The sequence below is a fragment of the Cydia pomonella genome, unplaced genomic scaffold (assembly GCF_033807575.1).
Source record: "Cydia pomonella isolate Wapato2018A unplaced genomic scaffold, ilCydPomo1 PGA_scaffold_183, whole genome shotgun sequence".
Lineage (NCBI taxonomy): Eukaryota > Metazoa > Arthropoda > Insecta > Lepidoptera > Tortricidae > Cydia > Cydia pomonella.
In genome coordinates this window covers 772418-787650 of record NW_026907824.1, presented here as the reverse complement: position 1 = coordinate 787650, position 15233 = coordinate 772418, and positions in this window count along the sequence as shown.

Genomic DNA, 15233 nt, shown 5'->3' with positions numbered 1-15233 from the left:
AGGAATGCACGTTTCAAATTAACGGCCTTAAAACCGTGTATTCAAATATATTGATGAGGCATTAAATAACTCAAAATAATTTAATTTTAATAAAATATAATTATTTCAACAAATATTCGTATTATTACAGCAAAGCAAATTTCAATCTAAATCAAAAAATAAAAAACAGCCCGTAATTTCCATAGTTTCAGCAATCAGTTTTATGTCTAACCAGTCGATAAAAGAATAAGATCATTTTTTTTTTGTTTTCGCATGAATCGTTTAATTCAGGTAAAACCCATAACTACATGACAAACAACATCAACAATAATAATAATATTTTTTTGTATTTAATTTTTATATTCATATTATAAAGTACCTACCTAACTTGAGATCGAAAATAAATAAATATAATAATAACAAACATAAAACGGCACCCTAGGTTAGATATTTTACAATGTGTTTATATGTGTTTTGTATTGTTTTTATAATGTGTTTTTATATTTTACTTTTATATCATGTTGTAAAAAACCTCATCCTAAGAACATATAGAAATACATATAGGAAATAAACATAAAATACAATTTAAATTAAAAGAAAAAGTCGTAAGTCATATATATATATATATATATATATCTTAACTCGTTGCTTTTCCTTCACTACCTGGCAATAAGTTACTACTTTACCTCATTCACATTCCTATGTGAATGAGGTTCAGAACATTTATAAATGTTAAATGGTACAGCTAATTCTGAAGTTGTAAAAAGTCAACAAATTGAATGTCTGAATTTGAATGCTTTAATTTACTGCGATGAATTTAAAATGCATTCCTTTGAACTTTCCATGCTGTTATTATGTAGGTTATTTGCTCATATACAGAGACGTACAAATTACTCGAGGAAACCATATTTAATGCTAATACAGTAAAATGTGGAATTTAAACAGTGTTATTTATTTTGTTGGTCAGTTGTTATTAACTGAGTTTTTTAACAGTTTTGAGTCATAGTTTATTTTTGGCGCTTGCGTTTGAGTTCTAAATTGACATAAATAGTATTTGCTTTGTGTATTAGACTATGACTATTGGTACTTGCCCATAAGTAAGGTTTCGTCGGCTATCGAGATTATCTAATTGTTTATGATTTTAGTAAATCTAACATAAAATACGACAATGTAATAATACAACCTTTCTTTAAAAAATGTATTTCGACAAATAAACAAAAAAATGTGAAGTGTAACGAATATTCGGCGTGACGATGTTTGTTTTTTTATTGATTTCAGTAAAAAGTTGTGAGGAAGTAAGTAACACAATTTGTAGCCTTCAGTAAGTTCCTCAAATGCAAATTGAATACTGATTTTTCCACACCGGGCTCTGGCAATGAATACAAATCAATAAAGCAATGCCGCCGGATTCACAAATAAATTCTTAAACTCACTTCTGAAAATGAAAGGGAAATGCATTTACATTCTATTTTGGGTGAAAATGTTGGTCATGTTTGTTTTGATGTTAACGCATCGGTAATGCCATGAGTTTAACCACAGAACAGAACCCCTAGTGTAAATTTATTCGATAGCGTGACGTGACGTACGCGTTTGCGTTAAGTCTCATTTTGTATAGGATTTAGAAACAGCGCGCCAAACGGGACGTTTTGGAGACTCAAAATCCCATGCAAAATGAGACTTAACGCAAACGCGTAGGTACGTCACGTCACGCTATCGAATAAATTTACACTAAGGGTACAGTAGCGTCTGAAAATATCGGTACGAAAAATGTGCCAAAAATTGTGTACACTACCTTAATATATGGGCAATAAGTCGTGTAAGTATACCTACCTACATATTTTTAGCACTTTTTTCGTATTGATATTTTCAGACGTGACCGTACAGATAATACAGTTGGCGCTTATATTAATTATACAATATATGGCATTTTAAAGATAGAAGTTATTGTAATAATGTCCATTGTCCAGTTATTATTTCTTTAACAGGTGCGTCCTGTAACATTGCGCGACTTCAGCGAATTCACAAGGGCCACGCTGTATTGTGTTACTGTAGTTAGTAATAATCAATTTACATACCTATGTAATTATATTCTTCTGTGTGTCAAATTCCATACTGTCGATTTAGGATAGCCTGTAACGATGGTTGTGTGTATGTAATAAATAAATAAAAAACATACGAAAAAAATTTAAGCATATACACCGTGTTTTTATTAAATTCCGTTAACTTCGAGGTATCGGTATGTACGTTCAAGGAAACTAAATGACATTGTTAATTTAAAAAAAAATTTTTTTTTTTGTATTTTCACTTTTTTAAAGTAATAAAATGTTGCATATTTAGGACATGTGGTGAGCGCTGACCTTAAAGACGATGCGGATATTGAGCGCGAGCGCAGAGCGTTGTCCGTCAGAGCGAATATGATAGCCCGCATTCAGAGCCTACTGTACTAGTTTTTACACAAGCAGCCTGTGGGCAGACTACACGTATAAACGGTACAATGCTCTGCGCGTTCAATATAATAACGCGTACAGGGTGCTGATGGGGTTGTCTAGATTCTGTAGCGCGTCAGGGATGTTCGCGGAAGCGCGGGTAGACTGCTTTTACACCACGATGCGCAAGCGAGCCACATCCCTGGTGCGCAGAGTACGGGCCAGCTCCAACAGCATCCTGACCATGCTTGCGGACAGGGTTGATGGCCTATATTTAAATAACTGCTGCCTGACTCATGTGCGCAGGAATAGGTGAGTACCTAGGCGGATTTTCTTGAATCCGCTTATTTATTTATTTATAAGAAACTCAAATATAGTATATAGTTTGCTATAATTAAGTTAATGTCATTTCGAACGTCGATCGTCCGAGACAGTACTTACGTTTAGTAGCAAATGTATGAACTCGCACTTAACACTAATCAATAAGTAAACAGGCCCTAAGGCAAGTGTACACGCTCGTAAGGGCCTTATAAGATAAAAATTACAAATACAAATACAAATACAATATACTACTCATCAAACGATAAAACATTAGTATAACAAATTTTAAAAATGATGAAGTTTCTAGACTTTCTATTTTTAAAACAAATTAATTATTATCCTCAATGTACGCTATCATCTTTGTCTAATTAACGTTGCTTCTCACGCTTTAAACATAACAAAATACATTGGATCTTAGAATAAACTTTACTAAAATCAAAACACAAATTGGTTCATTCTACTTTTCGTTGTACATTTTGGGCCCAAATTAGAGAAGAATATTAATAATAAAAAAAAAACCTTTAATATTACGATAAAATTATACAACTTAAAGTTTGTTACTTAATTTTTACAAAAATGTATGAAACAGCGATCTATGTACTATATTTTTTGAAAAACAATGATATTGATACAAAATGGACATAAAATAAATTAACTGCATTACTTTAAGTATTTATTTTTAAATTACTTAACCCTCATCAGTTTCGATTAAATAATGAATTATACTAAACTTTGGATAAAATTAGCTTTACTTAAAACCACTAAATATGAAAACCAAAAAAAAATTAATTAAACATTACTGCGTTTCTTTCTTGACACTTACAATTCATATTTGTTGAAATAAATGCTTTTTATTACTTTAGCATATATATGTTTCATATCAAAGTGATGGACTTTTAAAAAAAATATTTTAAAATCACAGTTAACATCAAAGTAACGAATAGAGTAGAACCATTTACATTGTAGCAGACAATTTTATTGTAATCGAGAACTGTAGAGCAGCAGCATGCTACCAAGCATGGTTGCATGTTTATCACTTGTGACTGTCTGTCAATTTCGCACTTACATACTTGTTAGAACGTGACAGGCATGGTGACAGTTGATAAAAATGCGATCGTGCTACAGCAACTGAATTTGGAAAAGTATTAGAGGGTGGCAGTGTTTCATCCACTACTATTGATGCTGATTGTACATTTATTTGTCATGACTTGAGCAACTCCGCTTATGTGTGATAATACATTTACCCTTTAACCTAATAAAGGGCTCAACCTCGGAATGCGATAAACTGGAAACTCACTGCAAATTGATAACTTTTATAACGCCATAATGAAGGCCTATACAAGTTTCCAGCTTATTATCTCTCATTCCGAGTTGAAACCCTTTATTTGAGTGGGTTACGGATCTCAGCTATATAAAATAAAATGAAAAAATATTTATTTAGATAAATAAATGATACCTATATTATAAGATCCCAATAAATACATAAATGTGAACCAAGTTTAATATTAGGAATGTGTCGTTGTTTTATTATATTTGTCTGTGTTACTTATCTAAAATTTGGTTTGTCGGTAAAAAACTAACTAGCTATTGAACTTGGCTCTCATTTCACATTTATGTTTTTATTGGGATATCATTACTTTTTGTACAGAAATTACTATTAATCATGAAAGTAGTGTTGCCCAAGCTAAAAAGGAGAACAGAATATTGTAAAAAAAAAACAGTTTTCAGATTTTTTCCTCTATACACATTTAATAGTTTTATCAAGTTTCTAACTCATCTGGAAGTGGGTTAGATTTTTGAAAGGTTTTTGATGTATAAGTCAGTCAGTCACAAAGATGCCGATTTTTAAATGTTAATTTATCAAATTATCAATAACTGTTTGAGCTACGTTTGTGAAATTTTGTATTTTAGTCAAGCTAAGAGTCTTGAATAATTATGCAAAATTTAATGTGTAGTTTAATAAGTTTCAAGTTGTGAATGGGTCAAAAGTAGTTCAAATTGGTTCGTGTAATATTTACACACGGTTGCGTCGCCAGTTCCTTTTTCTTTGAACTTGGCTGGGCACGCTTCCACGTATCTAGATAGAGACATGACCTAAGGATGTTGCACTGTTTTTGCCGTGAAAATATCGAGATAGAAATGTAGCCCATGCAAATCGGATTATTTTTGACTGTAATATAAATAACATAAGTTATATAGTATAATAATTGTCGACGATTCGGTTGGCATACAAGGGCCGGCACCCCCCAACGCCCATTCGGCTATCTGTTGAGTGGCGGACGTTATCCATTTGGTTAACTGGTTAATTGTACATCAATCGATTGTAGATGGCCTTATATAATATAGAGCCGCAATTTCATTAAATTTAGTAAGGAAATAGTGTAGTAGAGAATATTACAGGTATACATTCCACATGTATACGTATAATATTCATATAAATGACTTGTGACCGGTGATACTTCCAAGGTTTTTTTCAACACGTCTCGTCACAATCTTGTACATTTATTCTGTTTAAACTTTTAAAGATGATTTACGGAAAACATAGATATACATACGAGTAGGTAAAGGGAGGGTAGAAATGAATACTGGTAAAAGCAAGAATTAACAAAAACCAAGTAGCGTGAATAAAACACAAATCTCTTCTCTGTCGGTCCCTCATTACTAAGGATCGTGATCACTTGGCTTTGCAGCTCCTATGATTTGTCTCCATCGGTCTCGATCTCTCACTGCTAGATGGAGTTTTCCTGTGGCCTTCTTAACTTGGTCGGACCATCTAGTAGATGGAGGGCCCTGCGGTCTTTCGCCTTCCACTTTTGCGAGCACGACCACTTTCTCCAAACTTTCATCACCTTTACGCATAACATGGGCAAAGTAGGATAGCAATCGATGTTGGCATATGGTGGACAGACTTGTTTTGATGCCCAGCTGTGAGAGAATTGACGCATTTGTGCGCCTGGCCGTCCAGGGTATCCTATGCATTCGCCTCCAGCACCACATTTCGAATGCGTCCATCCTCTGTCTCTCTCTGGTGAGTTTATCCACCAACACCAATAAAACAATATAAAAGTACTCAAACGTAAGCAATGAGAGAAAAAAGGTACTTTTTAAATGTCAAACAGATAACAAACAACGCTATAAACCAAAGCATTTTCACTAAATCAGCTGCTCCAAATTCCAAAACAAACTACCATCCTTGGTAAGTATTTCTAAGTTGTACCTAAGCATCTTAAAACTTTTAATTGATTGAATGGCTCTCATTTATATCGGGTTTCTTACGTAGAACAAAATTTGTTGAGAAGATTAAGTACTAAATAGAGATACACTTTTATATTTACGAAAAACGAACCTTTTTCTCAGACTATATATATATATTTGTTTTCCCTCAATGAGTAAAGACAAAATTTATTTCATCAATGATTAGCACTTATATTATGAGGCAATGGCAAAAAAAAAAAACAAATTAGCCACTTCCTGGTCATATATTATAATGTCGTATATACTTTTATGTAATATTATATTTCTCAATTTGCATTTTTCCCGAATAAAAAAAAAAAGGTTATTGAAAACGATATTTTCAAGCTATATGAAACGGGATAAGTAGATTAAAAAAGAAGTACCTAGCCTCTTGTATGTTGTTGAATATAGTTTACTTGTCCTTGACCGTTTGCGTTAACGTTTAAAAACATATTTTGTAAACTAAACGTTTACAAAATAACAATATTGTGTGTTTATTATTCTTAATATAAAATAATTAAAATGGTTCATTGTTGCATAGTGTCCACATAACGAATGTCGGCAAAGGGAATGGTAGGTATTATTATGTGGTCAGTGCAGTGCAGATATAATGAAACAACGTGTAGTATTTTTTGTTTTTTACTTCGTATTTGTTGAAGGTAAATAGTTAACAAATAATCATATATATATTTTGAATAGGTCACCCTATTTTGATTTGGTAGTACAGTCAGCATCAATAGTAGCGGATGAAACAATGCACCAAAAGTATCTGACATCTCAGATAACTTTTCTAAATATAGATAAATTTCTAAAATTCCCGTTCCAAAGTATATCTTTTACAGTCTCAGTTGTTCTACATTAAAGACATAATTTCTTGTTTAGCTGTTACAGAATGTTCCGCTACTTTTGATGCTGACTGTACCTGTTTCTTTGTTTTGGTTTGGTACTATAATTTAAACAACGAAAATAAAATGACGGTTAAAATTTTATTGGTTTATAAGCTGCGTGTAGCCAAATCTGTTTAACCGCATATAATTATATACCTACTAAGTATACTGTGGAATGAACTATCGCTTACGGTATTTTGGGACAATACAACCTTCAAACCTTCAAGAAAAAAACGTACTCTCATCTCAAAGCTGCCAACATAGTTAAAACCCCTCTGGTGTTTCGGTTGACTATGGGCGGGTGCGTATCGATGGCTATAAATATTTTTGTTATAATATCAGTCGCAATAACGCTCATTTGATATAATTATTGAATGGCATACCAAGACTTTATATATTTACAAAATGAATAATGAACCTAATAATATTTAGCATAACGTTCTTGAAGTATAATGCATATTTCCTATACCGATCTTATGATATAACGTTCATTTGATGTAAAATAGGATTGATATAAACTTTGTTGATATAATGTATTAGATACATACACACTGCGCCCCTTACACAAAAAACTGCAACCAGAAAAGTAGGTTAGGTTAGTTTAAATTTGTAACCCATACACAAAACGAACCACGACTAGAAAAGTAGGTTAGGTTAGGTTACAACTGCGACCCTTACACAAAACAAACAGATACGAGAAAAGTAGATTAGGTTAGGTTGGAACTGCGACCTCTACACAAACGAACTGTTTAAACCAGGGAATTTGGTTAAGTTATGTTAAAACTGCAATCGCTACACAAAACGAACCGCTACCAAAAAAGTATGTTAGGTTGAGTTAGAACTGCGACCCTTACACAAAACGAACCGCTTCCATAAAAGTGGGTTCCGTTGGGTTTGATTTTCTTTAGGTAGGCTTAGGCATTTGTTTAAAGTGTCAGGCGTTACAATTCCACATATGTGGTCATAAAATACCTACATTATACCGATTAATAATAATATAATAAAACTTGGCTACAAAATGTGCATTATACTATATAATCGTTATAAATAAGTTTTATACCAAAGGATAATTATATAAAATAAACATTTAAAAATTATACAAAATCTATATTATATACAATGAGTGATTATACCCTTGAAATTGTATAAAATGTTGTTATATCGGGAGAAAATATATTATTCATTACACACCCTAGGCATTGCGTCTACTCGTTTGCTCATATATCATAAAAAATATAGATGTATATCCAAATGTTCACAGCCACATGCTATAATTAGTGGTTTGGTGAGTTGCATAGACCTCGCGACCCCCCATCGCTTTGTTGAGAAAGACTGCTAAGGAAAGGAAAACCAGTCGACAGCCGGACAGACATGTAAAAGCATTTTTGTCGAAAGCTGAAATGGAGAACTTTTGCGCTAAACACTCAATAAGCTATTTTAGAATAATTTTCTTGTAAATTGATTATTTTGCAAACAAATTCATTGTATAGGTACTACAAAAACATTTACTATAAACAGACAGCTATAAATAAGTCGAAATATTTGGGAAATGCGAATTACTTAGGTACAGTGTCTGGTTAGTACCCGATTCGCCGAATTCTTGTTTCGCCAGATTCTTGTTTTGTCAGAAATATTACTATGCAATAAAATCATTTTGGTAAAGAAAGCGTGTTGTTATATTTTATGATTATTGTTTTTTTTTTTGTTACACAATAGGACATAACTACAATTACCTAGAAATCGGTTCCATTCATATTTTCAACGGGCAATTTTATTGAATAGATATAGATATAGGTAAAGCCGCGATATTTCTATAGTTTTGTTTGATTTCCCGTAATTGGAAAATGCCGGCGAAACAAGAGTCCAACGAAACAAGAATCCGGCGCAGCAATTTGTACATTTTTTATTACGGCAACATTCAATAATTTACATACAAATATATAATATATATATAAGTGACATATATTCTAGTAGTAATAATTTACATAACATGATTAATAGGCCTGTGTTCTACGTGACGAAATGTGTAATTAACATTTTAATTGGAAGGAACTTATTTGCAGATCGTTATCCCATGTTTTTTTTTATATCGACAAATACTGAATGCAGCTATCTGATAGGGCCTCCAATCCCGGTAATCTGATATCTCAGTATTCCAGGAACCCGCGCCTTTTTTCATTCCCGCATCTTGCGGGATTACGAGCGGAGCATCCGAAATGCTTTCAATAATATTTTGCGTTTTAAGGTTAAGTTAGGTTAGTATAGTAATGTAGTATCCCAACTAGCAAAACAGTCCTATAAGAATTGATTTACTCAGCCTGTAATCGTATAACAGCCGAATTACGGTTATTGAAACATCACTTTATCGTATAATAGGGGTTATCACGACTATTTAGTGATTTTCGCTAATTTGTGTTATAATCATGTCTTACCTATAAACGTTTAGAGCACTGTCTAATAGCACTTTTATTCCACCTTTTAACAAATGCTGAGTTAACACAACTAAATCACTTATATTCAGCATAATTATTGTATAGAAATCATATAACAGCTAAAGAATAGCTAATTTCCTGAATATGGCGTTTTAATACAACTGGTTACCCAACTCTCTTCTCTATTGCTATAAAAACCTAGTAATAGCAATCCAATAACTATTTGGCATCAATACTGCTGTAACTACACGCTTATATTTTAATTCGTGTAATGGGGTTCAAACCGCTCTTATAGGAGCTGAAGTGTATTTACAAGTTTTATACAAAATTTGCTCAGCGTTAAGTACTTTTAAAGAGTTTCGAACTACATTAACAGCACAAGTCAGGCATTATGTTGTTCACTTAAAATTACACGTGGTAATTCTGCTAATAAAATGGATAGGAATAAGTGGAAGATATTTTATGGATTCCTTCCTTTAAATAAATAAAAAACACGAAGAACTCAATAAATTTGGTTCTTCGACTTAAGGAACCCTAAATCCATTAACATGGCCGCATCGTGTGCTATAAATGTAGCAGTTACTCGGCTTATAATCTAATAAATGAGATATAACAGAAACTAGAATTAATATTTTATTATTGAAATCTGCTTTATAAACCTAGAAAATAGGCGGCCCATGCATATATATGAATAAGTGCCTTTGGTTTTCGCACTAATTTTACTGTATTACGTGTATTTACAGACGGTAAAACTTATGTACATATTGGCGGTAAAAAACGTCATAGACGACATCAGTAAAAAATAATTACTTTACTTTTTCTTTAAACAACGTGAAGACGATGAGGCATGTTTTTAGTTGAATAACAGCATTTCCTTCACTCTTATACATTTAAAATGCCGAGTAAAAGCCAAATTTTGGCAGCTTTTACGTAACATACTTGGCAAAAAAAACAGTGCAGCTGCTTTTATAGAACACTTTTACGGAGTAATAGCAAATTGCTGATGTTTATAGAACAAATAATCGAATTAAAGCGCTATCGTTGCTATTAAAACACTAAGTGTTTATACTCAAACTCACATCACTTTAACTAAATCTTACAGCATCGATTAGCTTCTTATACAGCATATATTCTAGTTTTATAACACTCTAGTCTGTATAAAGTGCGTCTTTTTCGCGTCGTGTAAACGTTTACAGGACTTTTATTAGAGTGTTGTTATATTGTTAATAGCATCAAAAAGCGAAAATAAAAACGTGCTCTCAACTTTTATAACACACAGAATTGCTAGTTGGGATGTTATACAGTTTGTATTGAGACGGTAGATAGCACAGGCTTTTGGAGTGATAAAGTGTGGAATTAGACGTTTATGCTGAGACTTCCACACCTCAAAGTGTGTGCAGTGATGGCTTGGTTCGACCCTTGTGATTGATAAATCCAAAAACAGTTTTATCAACATCCGTACCTAGGGTTGCCACCCGTACAATATATCGTATTTTACTATATTTTAGTCATTTTTACTATAAATTATGTAAAAACAATATAGTACGAAAAATACTATATGTTCATCACTATAAAGAAAGGGGTATACAAATGTCATCGATATCGCATCGTATGCGACTTGGATTTTTAAACGTCGCTATTTGCTTCAAAAAGTTGCCCCATATTATTCCATTTTCCCAATAATTACTAATACATTTTTTTGTAGAAAAAAGGTGGCAACCCTATCAATACCATAACCTCCCTATAACACATTCCGAAACGATAAGCTAACACCCTATATTAATAAACATGTACCTGTGGTGGCTACGTAAAGTTTACTTTATATTATCGATAACCGATACTTTAATTAAACTCAAATTAAGAACGTCTCTGAGATACGAAGCAATTTCATTCGACCTATATTCTAATACCAGTCGAGATGATGTTTTATTTAAAGTGAAGTGTCATTTGCAAACAATTTTGACAAATCTCGCATGTTCCTTGGTATCGAATGATATGGCAGTCGGCCCCCGACTCTCTGTCTCTAAATTAAAAAAAAACTACGGATGCTTGACTTGACATGAGCGGAAAAGGTTCCACTTATCGTCATGTGACGTTTAGTTTCGTTTGTAAGCATAAAATTAGTTTGTTTTGTTGAAGCTTCTGAAATGTATGTAGATAAAGCAGTGTATGTAGTTGTAAATAATTAGGCACTCATTTCATTCGTTTCATAAACTCACACTCGTATTTTAATTTCATTATGTAGTAGTCACAAAAACTACTATTATGATTCTGTATACCTATATCCATAACGCGAATAACTATTTATTACAAACCTAGCAATTCCTTCATGAGTGTCATTAGTTTATGTGTCGTGTGGCGCACCGATTATGACATTACGAGTCAAGGCACGCGTCTTCGTGAATGACACGATCTATAATAAAGTACTTAATGTGTTCTAACGTACTTCCCAAACTCAATATCATGGCGGTAGAAATACATCATGCAAAGTTTATTTAGGTCGAATACTAATACATATTCGCCAAATTTCCCAAAGTAAACAGAGTACTTAATTCCCTAACAACACATCAATTAGGTCTCTTAATTCCTTTCTTGATAAGACCGATCGAGAATAAAAGAGAGGTACAATACGATTATACCAACATTAATCTTTTATCCTGAGGCAACGTGTGAGATTTTTCGTTTTCCCAGGAGAGTACTTCATCCCTCGTAAAATGTAGGCCGGCATACAGGAAAAACGTATTGGCTTGCGACATGTAGCTCGTAACGCTATGATGCTTGTGCTCCACATTTCCTTTAAGGTGCCGTAGGTTCAGCCATCAGAGTATTTTAAAATTGTGGCGGTTTTTTAGATCACAATACTGTTGCCGATTGCTTTTTAGGATTCCGTAGTCAACTAGGAACCCTTATAGTTTCGCCATGTCCGTCTGTCTGTCCGAGGCTTTGCTCCGTGGTCGTTAGTGCTAGAAAGCTGAAATTTGGCATAGATATATAAATCAATAAAGCCGACAAAGTCGTACAATAAAATCTAAAAAATTATTTTTTTTAGGGTACCTCCCCTACACGTAAATTGGGGGTGATTTTTTTTATGCTTCAACCCTACAGTGTGGGCTATCGGTCTTTCAAAACTAATAGGGATCTTCAACAAATATTTCTTGATAAAGTGAATATATTCGGATATAATTGCTCCGAAAGAAAAAAAAATATGTACCCATAGGTCCAAAAAATATGAAAAAAATCTTGGAAGTAGAGCTTAAGAAAGACATTAAATGAAAACTATAGCGGATTTGATCAGTTTAGCTATTTTTGAGTTATCGCAAAAAGTTTCCCCTTCATAGTAAAAAGACGTACACCCACAGTTCATCCCTTGGTTAACAATCTACCATACTTTAAACTCCAGTTTAGCTTATTGTGACGGAAGAGTAACTACGGAACCCTACTCTGAGCATGGCCCGACATGCTCTTGGCCGCTTTTTTATTATTAAAACACATATATTATGTATAATATAATTCAAAAGCATGATATCTGCCGCAAGAACACGAACGTACTGGGCCATAAGTAACAATCATGAAGCCTTATAAATATATATAGAAATCGTGCATCGACCCGAAACCTGATTTCTTGACTTTTGCGCGATAGAATAACATCACGAACATGACCTACCTGACCTCTGTAAAACACACCTTAAAAAAATGTTAACAATTGAAACTGAACCTAAAATGCTTCTAAAAATGCGCTTGTTTATAATTTTTGTTAAAACTGCGAAAAAATTAAAATTAAAAATCATTATGTAAAGTTATTTTTTTTAATTCAATATTAATTTAAATTGTATTTTTTTGTTTAATACATGTTACTTATACGATGTAATGTTTTAAAAAGATGTGTCCCTCAGAGTTTCTTGCCGGTCCCACATTGGGATTATAGGAGGGTACTACAATTTCTCGGGTCAGAGGTGTAGTGTAGGGTTAGAGTCGGCGTAGCTTTATTTGTCGTTCATAAGCGCATTGTAATACTAATAGACCTACTTGAAAGACGTACTATCTTTATCATGATATCCGCGATCCCAGGCACACACAGCCACGTCGCCCAGAGAGATTGAAAGAAGAATCGGTACCCACGGGGCCTTATACCCGATATATTCTCAGTTTATTTTTGTTCACTCTTTGGGAAGTACGAAACATTTTTTTATCGTAACTTAGCGTTGGTAAACCGTATGGGATTGGGGCAGTTTTTTTTTGCATATATAGAAACACCGTGATTTTTCAAGGTTTTAGTTGTTTCTTCAGAATGGTAAAATAATATGAATTTGATATTATAATAATGTGTCCTAAAAAATAAAATTTAAATGCCGATCAAGCGTAACGCGGCGTAAAGACACAAAAATCTAAAAATGTGTGGTGCGTATTGCGCTTGGCAGAATACGGTTAGTAAAAAGGAAAATAATTAGCAATCTTTAGGCTTTTCTCTAGTAACTACATCAATTCGACAGGAAAAAACCCGAACATAGGTCTAGTAAACCACACATATACAATTGTAACAATTTTTGCACAAAAGCGAAAAAAAGGAACATTGCTTCTAAAATGAACGAACGATCGAACTCATCGTTTCCTTTTTACCCACGGCCTTAAAGTTTTTTTATTGTTTTGGAAAAAAACCTTTGGGATTGTTTCTCATTTCCGCTGGGTGGTCATAATGGCGACTATAACAATTAATGAAAACGTGAATGGGATGTAATTTTACACGAAACCTACCCGTGTCAAACGAAATTAGGTCAGTAAATTGCTAAACTGAGTAACTTACACTTTTTTTTTTATATACAATACCAGTACGTGTACATGCTCACCTCATTAAGCGAAATTACTTTGAGATTTTATTAGTAGTAGTCTTTATAATGTGGCTTAGCCGTTTTGCTACCATGTGACGGCGTAAGGTGAAAAATGAAAAAAAAAATTAATCGCCACTCGTTGCAAATTACCTATTCGCAAATGTATTGTACAAAGATTTACATATGGCCCTTTGAATTTTCGACACAGTCACATAATATGCCATATGTTGCACTAGTGCGGTAAAATAGCAACATATGTACTGTAAACTATTATATTCGTAATGTATTAACATTACGGTATACAAGTGCAAAAATTGGGAAATGTAACGAGTGGCGATTTTTTTAAATCAGTGCGTGTTGCTGTAATTTTTTTTTTTCGTCACTATTATTGGAAACAACTAAAACGGATCCTGCAACGACATAGTATCCTTACTACAAATATACGAATCGCTCCACTGTTTATTAACGTTCCTATTCTTATAGGAACAATTTACCCCCGGCACTTTTTTCCCCTACATAAAATTATTTACATTCAATAGCAACACGATTTCACGATACAATAAAAGCTGTTCACTGTTTACGGGAGCCGTTAAGTTTAATAATATTTTTGTCGTAAAACGTAATAGACTGAAAATCTGGTCGTAACTCCATCATAACAGCGAGGTCGGTGTAAATGTGCCGTTTATAGTGGACGCTAGTTTTTTTTTGTGACAACAGTGTAGTAAGTTACTACTTAATATTACTAAATATTCATATGAACAAAATAAAAGTTAATACGGTATTGAGTGAAAATTAGGTAGGCTTACGACGATCGGAGTACATGATATACTCCCTCTGACTTCGACATTAGCGTCATCAATCAAAGAACGCAGATCATTAAATCCCATCGTTATCGAGAGCATCGACTCAATGTGATCTCGTTTACATGATCTTTATACGCTTACCATAGGATTACCCACTTGCAGTGCATCTCGCTCGCACTAATTCGAGCAGATCAGGATGCGTAGACAAGATGTCAATCATTCACGCTCCATAGCGTAGCGTAGTTATCTCTTTCTATCACGCTTCGATATTAGTGCGACAGAGACAGCTGCGTTTCGTTCGCTATTGAGCGTTAACGATTGGCAT